Source organism: Monodelphis domestica, chromosome 6, assembly GCF_027887165.1.
Source record: "Monodelphis domestica isolate mMonDom1 chromosome 6, mMonDom1.pri, whole genome shotgun sequence".
NCBI classification, from domain to species: Eukaryota; Metazoa; Chordata; class Mammalia; order Didelphimorphia; family Didelphidae; genus Monodelphis; species Monodelphis domestica.
Genome location: NC_077232.1, coordinates 270011653 through 270018505, shown reverse-complemented (window position 1 = coordinate 270018505; position 6853 = coordinate 270011653). Strand labels below are relative to the sequence as shown.

Here is a 6853-nt window from a genome sequence, read left to right as displayed (position 1 = left end):
ATGGGGATGTCCATCAACTGGGAAAGGCTGAACAAGATGTGATATATGATTGTGAGAGAATACAATTGTGCCATAAGAAATGATGTATGATTTCAGAAAAACCTGGGAAGACCTCAAGGAGCTGATGTAAAGTGAAGTGAGTAGAACTAAGAGCACATGGTATACAGTAACAGTAATAATGTAAAGATGAGGAAGTGTGAAGGACTTACTCCTCTGACCAAGATAATGACCCCAAATTATTCAAAGATCCATGATGAAAAAAGCAAATGACTTCCAGAGAAAGAACTGATGAGCTCTAAAATTCAGATTGGTATATACGTTTTTCTCCATTCTATTTTATTGTTTTATTTTGTTTGTTTCTTTTGCAACATAGCTAATATGGAAATACTTTGCATGAATATAGAACTCAAAATTTTAAAAAATGTTAAAGTTTTTGTTCACATGTAATTAAGAAAAAATAAAATAAAAAACTGCTCTGTATTTAAATCTTTTCCTAAGGTGACCTTCCTACATTTCCACTCTTTATACACTTTACTTCCATCCACAAAATCAGCAATAATGTTTCACAGCCTACATGTAGCTATTTAAAAATGACATTCCATCTTTAGTCTCTATGCCTTTGCATTGGCTGTTCATCTAATTCATTTCTGTATTCTAGAACTCCAATTCCCAGCATCCCACATTCCTTCATGATGTGCTGACTGAAGTAGGGAGGATATAAATTTGGTGTAGCCCTGCCCCTTGCTCTCTCTTTCAGTGATAGTGTGCTGTGGAGATGAGGTGAGTTGGGAGGCGGGAGAACTTGCTCACATGGTTTTATTTTTGGTAGATAATTAGGTTTTTTTTACTGCTATTTCCTTTTTATTCCTGCTAATTAAAGTTATTATTAATAAACTATAAAATATAATTCTTGGTGTGTTGGATATTAATTTAAGTCTTATACATAATTTGTGGAACAGTCTGCCACCTTACTGCTACTTCTAGTTTTCCCTTTCTTTTTTTCAAAACACAACTCAAACTCCATCTTCTTCAGAAGCTCTTCATCTTCCTCCATTTACTCTCTCTCCACCCCAACTAATGTTAGCTTCTAAGGTTAGCTTCTTTCTACTCTGTATATGTCATATATATATATATATATGTATATATATACCTTGTTATTTACATGTCATCTCCCTCATTCGAATATACCCTCCTTTAAGGAAGGGGTTGTTTTTTGCCTTTCTATCCCTAGTGATTAGTACAGTGCTTAGCCCATAGTAAGCATTTAATAAATGTTTGCTGATTGACTGAATGCTTTTTGCCACTTGATTTCATAGAATATACTCTTGTTGTTTTCTAAGTATATTTCCAAAAGAAACCTTATGAAAGCCTCAAATTTGAACCTTTAACTACAGGCCCATTTTATTGAATGTTGACTTTGTTTTAGTATATTGCTTTTTATGTATCATCTCTTTGAGGGTAATGGGACACCTTCCATGTCAGACTTTTTATTCCCCTGAGGAGGTAAGGTGTTTTTTTTTTCCTTGGTACTCAATTTCCCCATAGCAGCAGGCACTGTAATCCCCAAAGTGCTCACAGGATAGTCTGTGTCAGCAGTACTGAACCTTGCAGTTCCCCAGCAACATGAGAAAGTAAATCATCACAAATTGTTTCAATCCAACTAAGGTAAGCAAAGTTGGCTAAAGGAAAGAAAAGGCAATTTCAACTTGCTTAATTCTCAGAGAAAAGCAGAAATTTCAATTTCTCTGTGTATGAAAAACTGGTTTTGTTAATCACCATAAAGGGACAATTTTAAGATTAGGAAGTGCAGAGCAGATGATATGAATTACTAGGAGTTTCCCCATCCACAATTATAGGACCATAGTCTTTTTTACCCAACTTGCCTATCCCACCAAGAAACCGGTTTAAAGTAGTCAACCCGGATGACTCCCATTTTCCAACAATGACAAAACTGCCATGTACAAAATTTACCAAGTTTTGAACTCTTCCTATGGTAAACTAGTTTCTGAACAATGTAGTAGTCCATCTCTTTTGGGTGGGCCCACAACTCTGAGTATATTTTGGGCTTCATTTCAATGAAAAAGATGGTGCCTCAAAGTTCACTTTATCTGCATAGGTCACAGAAGGGGGAAAAAAGATCAAGTTCTGGACACAGATTAGAATCTTGTAGTAGTAGCCACTGTAGAAACCAAGATGATGTCCAGTCACAGCAGGAAGTGCTTTCCTACTCTAGCTAGGGTGAAACCACTCAATTTCCTGCTTCCTGCAAATTCTTTCCTTAATTTTTTTAAAACCCTGACCTTCCACCTTAGAATCAATATTGTATATTGGTTCCAAAGCAGAAGAGTGTAAGGGGTTGGCAATGGAAGTTAAGTGACTTGCCCAAGGTCACACAGCTAGGAAGTGTCTGAGGCACTTTCTTTCTGACAATAACCAGCGGCTGGAGGCAGGGGCTGGGCAACAGGAATAGAAGGCTGGGGGCCCTTTCCCAATCTTTGGGTTGAGTCATATTTCAAAACCCGATAGAAGACAAACGGTGGAGAAGTGAGGAGGGATGGGAATGGGGAAGGAGAAGTAGAAAGAGAAGAAGGGGAAGAAGAGGAAGGGAAGGACAAGTGGGCATTTAAGGGGGTTGGGTCGGGATGGGCGAAAGATGTGAAATCAGAAAGGTCAAAGCCGGCTGAGAAAAGGGCCATCGCAAGCTCAAATCGGCGGAAAGACAGTCGGGATGGCCAAGAAGGGGTAGTACCCGCGCAAAGCGAAGCGGGGCCGGAGCTAGTGGTGGGGAGGAGAAGGAGAAGTAGTAGAGGAGGGTGCTGGTGCTTGTACCGCTGCCCCCGGCTGCTCGGGAGGAACGGGAGGAGCAGGAGGAGCAGGAGGAGCAGGAGGAGGGGCAGGAGGAGGGGCAGGCAGGCTGCGGGAGGAGCCGGAGCGGCGGCGGCGGCGGCGGAGGCTGGAGCGGCAGCGGCAGCAGCAGCAGCAGCAGCAGCAGGAGGAGGAGGAGGAGGATTCCTAGCCAGCCTGCCTGCGGGAGGAGGAGGAAGAGGAGGAGAAGGAGAATTAAAGATGGCCACCGGCCGCTGCAGGAGACGGCTCCAAGCCGTCACCCCCGGGGACTGTCCCTCGGGCCGACCTCGGCCTTGATGGAGAGGAGGCGCCGCGCGGGCAGCGCCGAGGCGGAGGCGGCGGCCGCAGGCACCGGGAGCCGAGCCCGAGGTGGCGGCTGGAGGCGGGGTGGTGGTCGAGGAGCAGGCGGCGGTATCAGCGGCGGCGGCGGCGCTTGAGCAGCTCCCTGGCCGGCCTGGCCTTTCGGGCCCGCGGACCCCCGAGCCTCGCCCGCACGCTCACCCTCGCGGTGAGTGTCAGCCAGGGACTGCCCCCCAGGAGCGGCAGGCCGGTCTCGGCCCAGCGTCGGTGCGCCGGGGCCGGGCGGGGCTTTCTCCAGGGACGGACGGGAGGACGCGGGGAGGCTGGGCCCATCGGCCTTGGGATAGTCGGGGCTCGGCTGGGCTTTGGGAGAGGCGGGCGGTTATCCCCCTTGCCCTACGTTCCTCGCCCCGGGGCATCTACCTGCGGGGTCCCAGTACAATGGGCGCCCGGCCGGCCGCACTCTCCGTGACCCGGGCTGGATGCGGGCTTTAAACCCGGTTTCCCTCCCGTCCTTTTTTCGGAGTCATGGGGGAATTTAAACAATTAATTACCTTTAATAGAAACGTAACCAGGAGTTAGACGTATAAACAAACAGATTTTAATGATTTTACACGAATTCATTAGGGCTAACTGAATATAGATTGCATTTTTTTTTTTGTAAAATCATATACCTTTTTTTCCCCCTCCTGTAAGGTTAATAGCACACTTATAGGTTAGGATTGCATCACAAACACAGAAAGATTTGCTTATGCACTCAGATCTGATACCCACAATTTGACTCAAAAAGCTAGTTTAAATGTGTACGTTCAGATTTACTACTGAAATTCGTCCTCTCTTAAATAGAAATTGTGATTTTTAAGTTCTAGTTTTTATAGCCTTAGAAAATATTCCTTAGATTAATTTAGAAATTAAATATTAACGTATTTTATACTTTTTTGGGGGGCATATACTGCGTGGCATAAGGTTGCTGTGAGGGCTAGGTAAAGACTTGACCTCTCAGTGCGCCAATCAATGGCTTTGATAGATATTATGATTTTAAAGTTGCCTTTGAATAAATGGCATACCATATTCTTTTGGTGACATTCTGTCTCTAGCTCTGTGACAGTATAAATTTCTTTTACTGGTGATATTTCTCTGAGTTGAATTCGAGTCCAGGTATATAATGTTGCTCTAACTTGAACATTTCAGCAAAAGTAAATAATGAGAAAACGTGATGTTCTGGCTTCTGAGAAATGGGTTGTAAAGATCAGTGAAAGGAACACTAATGAATTCCTTCTGGTAGAAGTAATTAGAAGGCTTTCTTTTTCTTAGTGACTTCCCTCGGAGATTATCTCTAATTTATGCTGCATGTATCTTGCTTATGCATAGGTTGTTTACATGTTTTCTTTACCATTAAACTGTGAGCTCCTTGAGAACAAGGACTATTTTTGCCTTTCTTTGAGGCACAGTTCCTGGCACAATGTAAATACATGTTGACTAGTCAAAAGGGAGAAAAATTAGGGGCAGATCTATTGTTTACTCTCTTGTTTTGGTTTTTCTTAGGTTGTAAATGACCAGTGAACAATTTTTTATCTTTGAGCCTAAGAGAAAAGATTAATGTTATCTGGAATAATTCTGAAGGCAGCATCTTGATACTATGTGATTTATGTCTATCACTTCTAAATGTATTCTACATATTGTAAATTTAAAAAAAATCAAAAGTCAAACCAATAATACTAGGGATTGTTGACTATTAAGATTTTAACCAATCTTAAAAATTATTTACATAAGTCTTATATAAGTTCCTTTAGAGCTCTTCTTCCATTGAGTTCCACAAGTCAGATCAACTCAAAATTATTTATCAGGTTCTCTTGTTCTGGGCTCTGGGCTCTGAGGAAATGATAGTTCTTCAAACCCCTCTACAGATTTCCTTGGTTTCATCCCCTTTGAAAACTTACCCCTTCAATCATTGCTTCTGTAACCCTAATTTATAATCTCTTTTAGTTTTTTTTAAGTTATTGATTCCTCTTTGCAGTATACAGATATATATGTCCCTATTTTAACCAGCCTTAAAACCCCCTCACTTTATCCTACCATTTCCTCAAGTCATCATGCTATTTTTACTCCTACCATTCACAGCTAAACTTCTAGAAAAAACTTACTCTCACTACCTCTGTTTCTCACCTCAAATTACTTAACTCCTTGTTGTCCAGCTTTTATCCCTACCACTTGACTCTTTCCAATAAATGCTTGTTGCCCTTCTAAGAAGTCACCATTAATCTTTTAATTGCTAAATCCAATGACCTTTTCTCAGTTCTCATCCTTCTTGACAACTCTTGAAGCATTTCATATTATTGCCCACTACCCTACTCTTTGACATTATTCTTGCTTGGTTTTCTTCCTACCTCTCTGCTCAGTTTTTTATAGGATTATTACCTATTCTTTATCCCACCTATTCTTGGGATCCATTCACCAGCTTCTGGAGAGAAGGGACTATTGTTTGCCTTTCTTTGGAACTCCAGCCCAGCTCCTGGCACAGAGTAGGCACTTTAAAAAAATGCTTGTTGACTGACTAGGCCTATTTTTTTTTATCATTGATCTCATCAGTTCCCATGATTTCAACTGTCATCTTGCAAGTACTCCTAAATTTACATACCCTCATGTCTTCTGAGCTCTAGTCCTTCAGGTCTAGCTACCTGCCAAATAATCACAATTCATTTACTCCTCTCAAATCTATTCCTCCTTTCTCTGATTGGTCCTGCTATCTTAACAATTACCCCTGACTTGTCACTCTTACTTCCCTCCACCTTTCCCCGAAATATCCAGTTAATTACTAAGACTTGTTGTTTCAGCCTCCTCAACATTTCTCCTAACTGTCCCTCTTACCAACACTCTTTCCACAACTGCCCTAGTTGAATATCTCATTAGCTTGCACTATTGGCTATATTTTTGGAGCTAGTGCCCTATTATCTAGTCCCTTTCTCTTCAAACTGTCCACCTGCTAATCATTTTTTAAAACCCCTTCTCTCTTTTGATACAAGGTATTAGTTCAAAGGTAGAAGAGTTAGGCAATGGGTTTAAGTGACTTGCCCAGGGTCACACAGCTAGCAAGTATCAGAGGTCATATTTGAACCCTGGAGCACAGTTACTAAATTGATATTCCTGTAGCACTGGTCAGAACTCTTCTACTCAAGATGCTTCAGGGATTCCCTATTGCCCTAGGATGACTACAAATTCCTGTTATGCTGCTGGAAAAGGAAGGGGAAGAAGGGGGAAGTGTATCTTTTGGCTTTTTATAGTGTACATCCTTCATCTCTTGGGCTTAGAACCCCTACTTTTCCTATCTCTCTTCAAGTCTTAGCTCCTTGGAGAGCTGTTTTTGATTCTCCATTTTACTTTATCTTAATCCTACTTTTTATATGTTTTATATTTACTTATTTTATGAGTTTCACTTTCCCAGGAGTGTGTAAGCTCCCTGAGGGTGGGAACTCCCTCTTTTCTATTTGTACCCTCAACACCTATCATAGTGTTTGGCACATAGTAGGTACTTAATAAATCTTTTACTGACTGGTCAGCCTTCTCAATATCATTTGATTAAAGATTTCATCCCTCCCCACCAATGGGGGTCTAAATGCCACATAGTTAAATAGTACAGCTTTTAATACAGTTTATCTAGTTGGCCTTGGATAACTACATAACCATTCTGCAACTGTTTCCTTATATT

General features: G+C 41.8%; 1 protein-coding gene across 14 annotated transcripts in view; it reads left to right on the top strand.

The window, feature by feature from the left end:
- The first annotated feature begins 3224 nt into the window (after positions 1 to 3224).
- WDFY3 (WD repeat and FYVE domain containing 3) overlaps positions 3225 to 6853 on the top strand; it is a 364899-nt gene continuing 361270 nt past the window's right edge. For all 14 annotated transcript variants that reach the window (XM_016423066.2, XM_056803219.1, XM_056803214.1 and 11 more), the window contains exon 1: positions 3225 to 3355. The gene's annotated coding sequence lies outside the window, so the exon portion shown is untranslated. The remainder of the gene's footprint in view (positions 3356 to 6853) is intronic.